The sequence below is a fragment of the Dendropsophus ebraccatus genome, chromosome 12, assembly GCF_027789765.1.
Source record: "Dendropsophus ebraccatus isolate aDenEbr1 chromosome 12, aDenEbr1.pat, whole genome shotgun sequence".
In the NCBI taxonomy this organism is placed as follows: Eukaryota; Metazoa; Chordata; class Amphibia; order Anura; family Hylidae; genus Dendropsophus; species Dendropsophus ebraccatus.
The window spans coordinates 69,932,311-69,942,407 of record NC_091465.1 but is presented as its reverse complement, the minus strand read 5'-3'; positions in this window follow the sequence as shown (position 1 = coordinate 69,942,407).

The window sequence follows — 10,097 nt, the reverse complement described above, 5'->3', positions numbered from 1 at the left end:
GGAAGAAAAAACAATATCAGCGTTACAGGTAGAGAATACAGTGCTCTGTGTGGTGTTACAGGTAGAGAATACAGTGTGCTGTGTGGTGTTACAGGTAGATAATACTGTGTGGTGTTACAGGTAGAGAATACAGTGCTCTGTGTGGTGTTACAGGTAGAGAATACAGTGCGCTGTGTGGTGTTACAGGTAGAGAATACAGCGTGCTGTGTGGTGTTACAGGTAGATAATACAGGGTGCTGTGTGGTGTTACTGGTAGAGAATACAGTGCTGTGTGGTGTAACAGGTAGAGAATACAGTGTGCTGTTTTGTGTTACAGGTAGAGAATACAGTGCTGTGTGGTGTAACAGGTAGAGTATACAGTGTGCTGTGTGGTGTTACAGGTAGGGAATACAGCGTGCTGTGTGGTGTTACAGGTAGAGAATACAGTGCTCTGTGTGGTGTTACAGGTAGAGAATACAGTGCGCTGTGTGGTGTTACAGGTAGAGAATACAGCGTGCTGTGTGGTGTTACAGGTAGAGAATACAGCGTGCTGTGTGGTGTTACAGGTAGAGAATACAGCGTGCTGTGTGGTGTTACAGGTAGAGAATACAGCGCTGTGGTGTTACAGGTAGAGAATACAGCGTGCTGTGTGGTGTTACAGGTAGATAATACAGGGTGCTGTGTGGTGTTACTGGTAGAGAATACAGTGCTGTGTGGTGTAACAGGTAGAGAATACAGCGTGCTGTGTGGTGTTACAGGTAGAGAATACAGTGTGCTGTGTTGTGTTACAGGTAGAGAATACAGTGCTGTGTGGTGTAACAGGTAGAGTATACAGTGTGCTGTGTGGTGTTACAGGTAGAGAATACAGCGTGCTGTGTGGTGTTACAGGTAGAGAATACAGTGTGGTGTTACAGGTAGAGAATACAGTGTGCTGTGTGGTGTTACAGGTAGAGAATACAGCGTGCTGTGTGGTGTTACAGGTAGAGAATACAGTGTGCTGTGTGGTGTTACAGGTAGAGAATACAGCGTGCTGTGTGGTGTTACAGGTAGAGTATACAGTGTGCTGTGTGGTGTTACAGGTAGAGAATACAGCGTGCTGTGTGGTGTTACAGGTAGAGAATACAGCGTGCTGTGTGGTGTTACAGGTAGATAATACTGTGTGGTGTTACAGGTAGAGAATACAGTGCTCTGTGTGGTGTTACAGGTAGAGAATACAGTGCGCTGTGTGGTGTTACAGGTAGAGAATACAGCGCTGTGTGGTGTTACAGGTAGAGAATACAGCGTGCTGTGTGGTGTTACAGGTAGATAATACAGGGTGCTGTGTGGTGTTACTGGTAGAGAATACAGTGCTGTGTGGTGTAACAGGTAGAGAATACAGTGTGCTGTTTTGTGTTACAGGTAGAGAATACAGTGCTGTGTGGTGTAACAGGTAGAGTATACAGTGTGCTGTGTGGTGTTACAGGTAGGGAATACAGCGTGCTGTGTGGTGTTACAGGTAGAGAATACAGTGCTCTGTGTGGTGTTACAGGTAGAGAATACAGTGCGCTGTGTGGTGTTACAGGTAGAGAATACAGCGTGCTGTGTGGTGTTACAGGTAGAGAATACAGCGTGCTGTGTGGTGTTACAGGTAGAGAATACAGCGTGCTGTGTGGTGTTACAGGTAGAGAATACAGCGCTGTGGTGTTACAGGTAGAGAATACAGCGTGCTGTGTGGTGTTACAGGTAGATAATACAGGGTGCTGTGTGGTGTTACTGGTAGAGAATACAGTGCTGTGTGGTGTAACAGGTAGAGAATACAGCGTGCTGTGTGGTGTTACAGGTAGAGAATACAGTGTGCTGTGTTGTGTTACAGGTAGAGAATACAGTGCTGTGTGGTGTAACAGGTAGAGAATACAGTGTGCTGTGTGGTGTTACAGGTAGAGAATACAGCGTGCTGTGTGGTGTTACAGGTAGAGAATACAGTGTGGTGTTACAGGTAGAGAATACAGTGTGCTGTGTGGTGTTACAGGTAGAGAATACAGTGTGCTGTGTGGTGTTACAGGTAGAGAATACAGTGTGCTGTGTGGTGTTACAGGTAGAGAATACAGCGTGCTGTGTGGTGTTACAGGTAGAGTATACAGTGTGCTGTGTGGTGTTACAGGTAGAGAATACAGCGTGCTGTGTGGTGTTACAGGTAGAGAATACAGCGTGCTGTGTGGTGTTACAGGTAGAGAATACAGTGTGGTGTTACAGGTAGAGAATACAGCGTGCTGTGTGGTGTTACAGGTGGAGAATACAGTGTGCTGTGTGGTGTTACAGGTAGAGAATACAGTGTGCTGTGTGGTGTTACAGGTAGAGAATACAGTGTGCTGTGTGGTGTTACAGGTAGAGAATACAGTGTGCTGTGTGGTGTTACAGGTAGAGAATACAGTGCTGTGTGGTGTAACAGGTAGAGTATACAGTGTGCTGTGTGGTGTTACAGGTAGAGAATACAGCGTGCTGTGTGGTGCTACAGGTAGAGAATACAGTGTAGTGTTACAGGTAGAGAATACAGTGTGCTGTGTGGTGTTACAGGTAGTAACTGTGTGTTGTGTGGTGTTACAGGTAGAGAATACAGTGCGCTGTGTGGTGTTACATGTAGAGTATACAGTGTGGTGTTACAGGTGGAGAATACAGCGTGCTGTGTGGTGTTACAGGTGGAGAAAACAGTGTGCTGTGTGGTGTTACAGGTAGAGAATACAGTGTGCTGTGTGGTGTTACAGGTAGAGAATACAGTGTTCTGTGTGGTGTTACAGGTAGAGAATACAGCGTGTTGTGTGGTGCTACAGGTAGAGAATACAGCGTGCTGTGTGGTGTTACAGGTAGAGAATACAGTGTGGTGTTACAGGTAGTAACTGTGTTGTGTGGTGGTACAGGTAGAGAATACAGTGTGGTGTTACAGGTAGTAACTGTGTGGTGTTACAGGTAGAGAATACAGCGTGTTGTGTTACAGGTGAAGAATACAGTGTGCTGTGTGGTGTTACAGGTAGAGAATACAGCGTGCTGTGTGGTGTTACAGGTAGAGAATACAGCGTGCTGTGTGGTGTTACAGGTAGAGAATACAGTGTGGTGTTACAGGTAGTAACTGTGTGCTGTGTGGGTGGGTACACTTTAACCCTTAGAGGACTGGGCCAATTAAAATTTTTGCGTTTTCGCTTTTTCCTCCTTGTGCTTTAAAAGGCCATAGCACTTGCATTTTTTTCACCTAGACACCCACATGAGCCCTTATTTTTTGCGCCACTAATTATACTTTGCAATGACAGGCTAAATTTTTGCATAAAGTACACTGTAAAACCAGAAAAAAAATAAATGTGTGGTGAAATTGAAAAACAAAAACACATTTTTTTTTTTTATTGCGGGGGGGGGGGTTGGTTTTTACGCCGTTTGGCCTGGGGTAAAACTGTCTTGTTATATATGTTGGTATGTTTACAGCGATATGTAACTTGTATAACTTTTATTTTTTTTGATGGCTTTTAAAATTTTTTAACCATTTTTAAAAAATGTGTTCCTTAAAATTGCTCTATTACATGCTTATAGCGCTTTTATCCTTTGGTCTATGGGGCTGTGTGAGGTGTCTATCGGTACCTTGATTGCGCATATGCGACTTTTTAATCACTTTTTATTACAATTGCGCAATTAAAATGTATTAAAAATGCGCAATTTTGCACTTTGGAATTTTTTTGCACTTACGCCGTTTACCGTGCGAGATCAGAGTTATGATAAATTAATATTTTGGGCGATTACGCACAGGGCGATACAAAACGTTTATTTTTATTTATAAAATGGGAAAAGGGGGTGATTCAAACTTTTATTAGGGGAGATTTTTTTTTATTAATAATAACATATTGTGTTTGTTTTTTTTAAACATATACTAGAAGCTCCCCTGGGGTTAGGGTTATTCCCCCTGGGGGAGTTCTAGTATAGCCGCACTGATCTCTCATAGAGATCTATGCAGTATAGATATACTGCATAGATCGATGAGATAGGCACTCTATTGCTCTCGGCTGCTGCAGCCGAAAACAATAGAATGCAGAGCCGGGATCAGCGCCATTAACGGCGTGCCCGCTAATAGCTGCGATCCCGGGCTGCATAAAGCCTTGAGGGTCGTCTAAGGGTTAAGGCCATGTTAACACAGGTTACAAACATCGGCCGGGTGAACATGTAAGATGTTGACCATTGTTTGACACGGCCAGATGAACATCATTTGATTTTAATTGGAATGCGGGCACATTAGGGTGTGCCAGCACTCCAATTAGCCATAGCACACAATGTAAAGTACAGCCAGGAGCCGTACTTTACATTGCGTGCACAGCCTATCTTGTGCGGCCACAATTCACTGAACAGTGGCCGTACATAATAGACCTGTAAATTATTTTGTGCGGCCGCAGAGAACATCGGCCGTAGTGTATACAGGCCATTGTTTCATACACTGCTATACAACTAAGCAGTGCTGATAAACAACGGGCGTTGTTTACTAAAAAAATACAGTGCGTCAGCGTGGCCTTAAGGGGTTATTTAGGGTTGAAAAAACATATCTGCTTTCTACCAAAAACAGCGCCACCCCAGGTTGTGTCAACTGAGGATGAGTGATGCTGTTTCTACAAGAAAGAAGCCATATTTTTTTCTAATCATGGCTCACTTCTTTTAAAGAGACTGTTGCAGTAAGGGGTCATTCACACATTCCGTCCATACCCCCATAACTTAGAACTGAGCAGAAGCCGGTTAATTTACCGGTGATCGCTTACATTGTGGGTTGATTTCTACTGAGATCAATGGAAGTCCTTCCTACTAAATTGTGACTTACAAACCAGTCCAATAAGCTTTTATATCCGTATCAGATCACTGTGATCTGGTTCTAGGAAAAAAAAAAAAAAAAAAAAACAACTAATGTAATACAGTGCTCCTTAGTAAAATGGTTGCCAGATTTTTTTAATTGATTAAATGAATGTACCATTAAAGTGTCATTGTCGTTTTAAAATTATTTTTTTTTGCAGAAATCAATAGTACAGTTTTAAGAAACTTTGTATTTGGGTTTATTAGCTGAAAAAATGAATTTTTATCATAAAAAAAAGCAGTTTGAAGCTCTCCACCCTGTCTTCATTGTTCTCTTATGGAGAGCGGAGGGGTGGAGGGAGATGAGGCACCAAAACAGGACAACAAAGAGTTAATTTACAGCTACATCACCGGGCTATCTCCTCTGAAGTCAGCACTGACCTCTGAATACTGGCTTTCACAAAGCTCCCGCTGTGTAATCCTTTGTTCTCTGCTGGCGACTAATCTCCCTCCTCCCCCCTCCATAACACAGACAGGGCTTGACTGATGTAAAAAAGAGTCAAGGTTTCCTGATAATGAGCAGTGAATGCAGATAATGGCATATTTGCCTAATAAACCCAAGTATAAAGTTTCTTAAAATCGCCTGGACTATTGATGTGAAGTGACTTTTTTTATTTTAATTTTTATATCACCTGGCCTATGCCACTGCGGAGATCTGGGTGGTGCAGTCCATTTGCACCATTTTCTTAATATGCAGATAGGGCCACTCTATGCACTGAAGGCGGCACTCCCAGTACACCGAGGAGAGGGGGTATCAGTGTACTGGCGGGGCCGGGCCCGCCTCCAGTACATAGAGCGGCCCTATTTGTGTATAAAGAAACTGGCGCAGATGGTGGGAGCCGAATGGCGATTTGAAAAAACAGACTATGCCATCAGGATCTCTGCGCCAGAGCCAACCAGGTGATATAAAAAAAAAAAAACAACTATCATTAGCCTCAGTGGTACATTCACTTTAACCATTGTTCACCACTGGTAAAAGAAATGGGCAATGTATGGATCTCGTGATTGCTAGGCTACATCATCTAGTACAGGGGTGTCAAACCCAGGCCCTCTAGCTGTTGCAAAACTACAATTCCCATAATGCCTGGACAGCCAAAGCTTTAGCTATCCAGGTATGATGGGAAGTGTAGTTTTGTAACAGCTGAAGTTTGATACCTGTGACTTAGTACGCTTCCTACTGTGGCTGCATTCATGGACTGATGAGATGGAATGCTGCCTTAAAGGGTTTGTGCACCTAGTACTTTCCAAAAAGGTAATGTATCATCAGGAAATTACCTACCTAAATCTTTTTTTTTTTTTTTTTTTGGTGTTAAAAATTAAGAATTTATAATTGACAATCCATACAGTAAAACCTTGGATTATGAGCATAATTCATTCTGGGGATGTGCTTGTACTTCAAATAACTCATATATTAAAGCAAATTTTCCCATAAGAAATCATTGAAAAGTAGACAATTTGATTTGTTCCACAATCCAAAAATAAGGTACTGTAGGTAAGGTGTTCTGTATCAATAAAGAACACTGGCAGTAAAGAAAGGGTTAATTTTCTCTCCAAACACAACTCCCCAGGTGGCTGCGAACCTGCTGGTACTAGTGCAGGCTGCCTGGAGGAGCTATAGGTGAAGGGGTCAAATTCAGGGGTCAGAGGAAAGCAGTGGTGATGGAGACAGGCCGCGGAGGAGAGACGGATGGCGTCTGATCAAAGGCAGATTTGATCAGGTAGAAGTGGGTTCAAATGAGAGGGCATTGTACCCAGTACAGAATCAGGATGGGGACATATGGGGGGGGGGCACAATTTTAAAAAATTATTAGCTTGTCTTACAAAACACTCACAAACCAAGTTACTTTGAATCCATGGTTTTACAGTACTAAAATTCTGAAATGTTGCAAGTTTTCAGTCTGGTCACTGGGCATAATACTAAGCTGAGGCTTCCTGTTCTGTGATAGAATGACCTCTGCACTAGTCACACAGCATGCTTTGGCCGGGTTCACACTGCGTTTTTGCAATCCGTTTTTTTTGCAAAAAATGGATGAAAACAACAGATGCATTTGTGTGCATTCGTTTTGATCCATTTTTCCATTGACTCCCATTGTAAAAAAAATTGATCAAAACGGATCCGTTTTTTTTTTTATGGACACTGAAACGTAGCTGACACTACTTTTGTGTCCGTTAAAAAAAACCGATCAGTTTTTTTCCGCAATGGAAGTCAATGGAAAAACGGATCAAAACGGACAAATGAATCAGTTTAAAAAAACGGATGAAAGAAACGGATTGCAAAAACGCAGTGTGAACCCAGCACAGGTGATTCCTGTCTGATAGAGGTGAGATTAGCATCTCTCTCATAATCAAGAACACGCTGCTCCCTGCTGTCCACATCAGGTTGCTGGCTTGTACAGTTCCTGACATGGACAGAGGTGGCATCAGAGAGCACCGTGTCAGAGAGGAAAAAATATACCATGTTCTGCACTGGATAAGTACTAGAAAGGTTTTTTTTACATGTTTTTCTAAACCTGGATAACTCCTTTAGGGTGCCTTCACACGTAGCGGATCCATGTAGTGTGAAGGTCTATGGGGTTACATATTTTCATTCCGCGGCGGATATGTAACCCGGCCACTTTAACCCCCGCAGCCCTGGCCTGGAGCATACATCACCTGCTTGCTTCGGAGCCCCCCGGCATCTGCCCCGCCACAGCGCACTGATTGGCTGACCGCCGGGAGATGGAGCAGGAGCCTGGAGCAGGTGATGTATGCTCCAGGGCTGCCCCCCGGCCCGGAGCATACATTACCTGCTCTGCACCGCGGCTGGGTGTGAGGCTCCTGGCGCTCCACATCAGACAATCAGTGCACGGCAGCACTGATTGGCTGATGGGGAGCCGGGAACCTCACACACAGCCGTGGCGCTGAGCAAGTAATGTATGCTCCGGGCGATCGGGGGTTAAAAGGGCTAGGTCACATCTGCAGCGGAATGAAAAACTCTGCAAACTCGCAGTGTGAAATCCGCTGCGGATCCGATACATGTGAAGCTACCCTTAGGGTCCTATTCACATGTATTCCTGCGGATTTTATGCTGCAAGTTTCTCAGTAAAATCTGCAGCGATACTATTTTCTATTAAAGCCTATGGCATGTCATTCCACCATGATAATATAGTGCCATAGCCTTGTAAAAGTTAACTATTTAGCTCCAGAGATGTTGAAAGCAAAGACTGCATAGTTGCCTGTCTGCACTTTCCTGCTCACTAACAGCCCGCTTAGGCCGGGTTTACATATGTCCGGCGGTGCGGCGGCGTTTCCCTCCGGTGCAGGAGAAAAGCGCCGGAGGGAAACGCATCTTTGAACTGATCCCATTGTTTTCAATGGGATCGTTCAAAATGTGCGGCGGTGAACTAGTGGCCGCCGCATCGCCGGACCGTCGATGCGTTAGGACGCATCTTGCAGCGTTCTGGCGGACCGCCGCTCCGGTGATGCGGCGCCGCACCAATTCAATCGAATAGAGCGCCGGATGCCTCGCCGGGCAGGACGCATGCCGTTCGGCTCTGGCATCCGGCGTTCAGGCAAATAGTACACAAAATAAACATATCTCCCCCTGTGTGCTCTCCCCCTCCCCTATAGTCCCCCCTTGGTCCCCCAGTAGTATATCACCCCCCCTGTTTCTCCTCCAGTAGTATATAGCCCCCCTGTTGCCCCCCCAGTAATATTTAGCTTTCCTGTGTGCTCTCCCCCAATTAGTATACAGCATTGCTGTGCGCTCTCCCCCAATAGTATATAGCCCCCCATGTGCGCTCCCCCCTTCCCATATAGCCCCCCTGTGCGCTCTCCCCTTGTAGTATATAGCCCCCCTGTGAGCTCCCCCAATTTAGTATATAGCCCCCGTGCGCTCCCCCGCAAATCCCATTGAAAATGACAGGAAAACATACTGGGGAAAAAAATGTCAACTGATGAGCGCAACTTGTGACAACTGATGGCAACTGATGGTTTTTAATGAAAAGACGGATAGAAAAACTGATCACAACTGATGCATTTTTGGCATCAGTTGTGACATCAGTTGTGGTCAGTTTTTAGGCAAAAAACGCAACTGATGCCAACTTATATATGTAAACCCAGCCTTAGCCAATCACTGCGCTGTCCCATCGCACCCAGTGGAGGCCATTACTGAGCATGGAAGCTGGAGAAGCAAGCAGGACTGCGCAGGCAGGTAAGCATGGTGTCTAACCTCTCAGGATCCAAGTAATTAAAGGGGCTATCCAACGCTACAAAAACATGGCCACTTTTCCCCCTCTTGTCTCCAGTTCAGGTGCAGTTTGCAATTAAGCTCCATTTCAAAACCCCACCCAAACTGGAGACAACAGTAGGGGGAAAGTGGCCATGTTTTTGTAGTGTTGGATAACCCCTTTAAAGGGGCTATCCAGTGCTACAAAAACCTGGCTACTTTTCCCTCTCGTCTCCAGATTGGTTGGGGTTTCAAACTCAGTTCCATTGAAGTAGATGGAGCCTAATTGCAAACCACACCTGAACTGGAGACAAGAGAGGGGAAAAGTGGCCATGTTTTTGTAGCGCTGGAGCAGCAAATCTGAGAATGGACCCCATGCTGGAAAGAAAGCCCTGTATGTCAGTCATGCAGAACCAAGGATGAAAGATCAGGCATGTGGCTAGAGCTCAGCATCACTTTGCTGATCCCTTACCTTTCCATGTATCATGTGATAGGAGTCAAAGGACATTTCCATCATCAGTGACTTTGCTGCTGTATATACACAGGCCTATTGCATCAGACCCTCATCTCTGGGGGGGGGGGTTCAACCACAGCCTTTTGACCCGTTCACACTGAGCAAGAACGTCGGAATTCCGCCGTGGTTCGTGTCTCACTGAGTGAATGAGAGGGCACGCGCTCCTCCGCTCTAAGTAGTGACATGTCATTTCTGAGTGGAGAGCAGCGGTAGCAGAAGAGCGCGCGTCCTCTCATTCACTTAAAGCAGCACACTGAGCTCGGCGGGATTCCGCAGCAGAGAGCTCCGCCGAGGAATTCCAGCATTCTTGCTCAGTGTGAATGGGGCCTTTAGGTCAGTGTGAGGATATTGTACCCAGCTTAGGCTAAATGCAAACCCAGAGACTTACTCCAATCCTTACCAAGCATTGTAGTTTGGAGACTTCTAGCTGATCAGCTGATCATACTTCTAAACACATTGTTTGACAGCAGTATAAAGGAAATTCCAGAGTAATGTGAATCAGTGCTTATATGTTCTGACTGAGCAGGATGAGTGGTGTTTGCCACA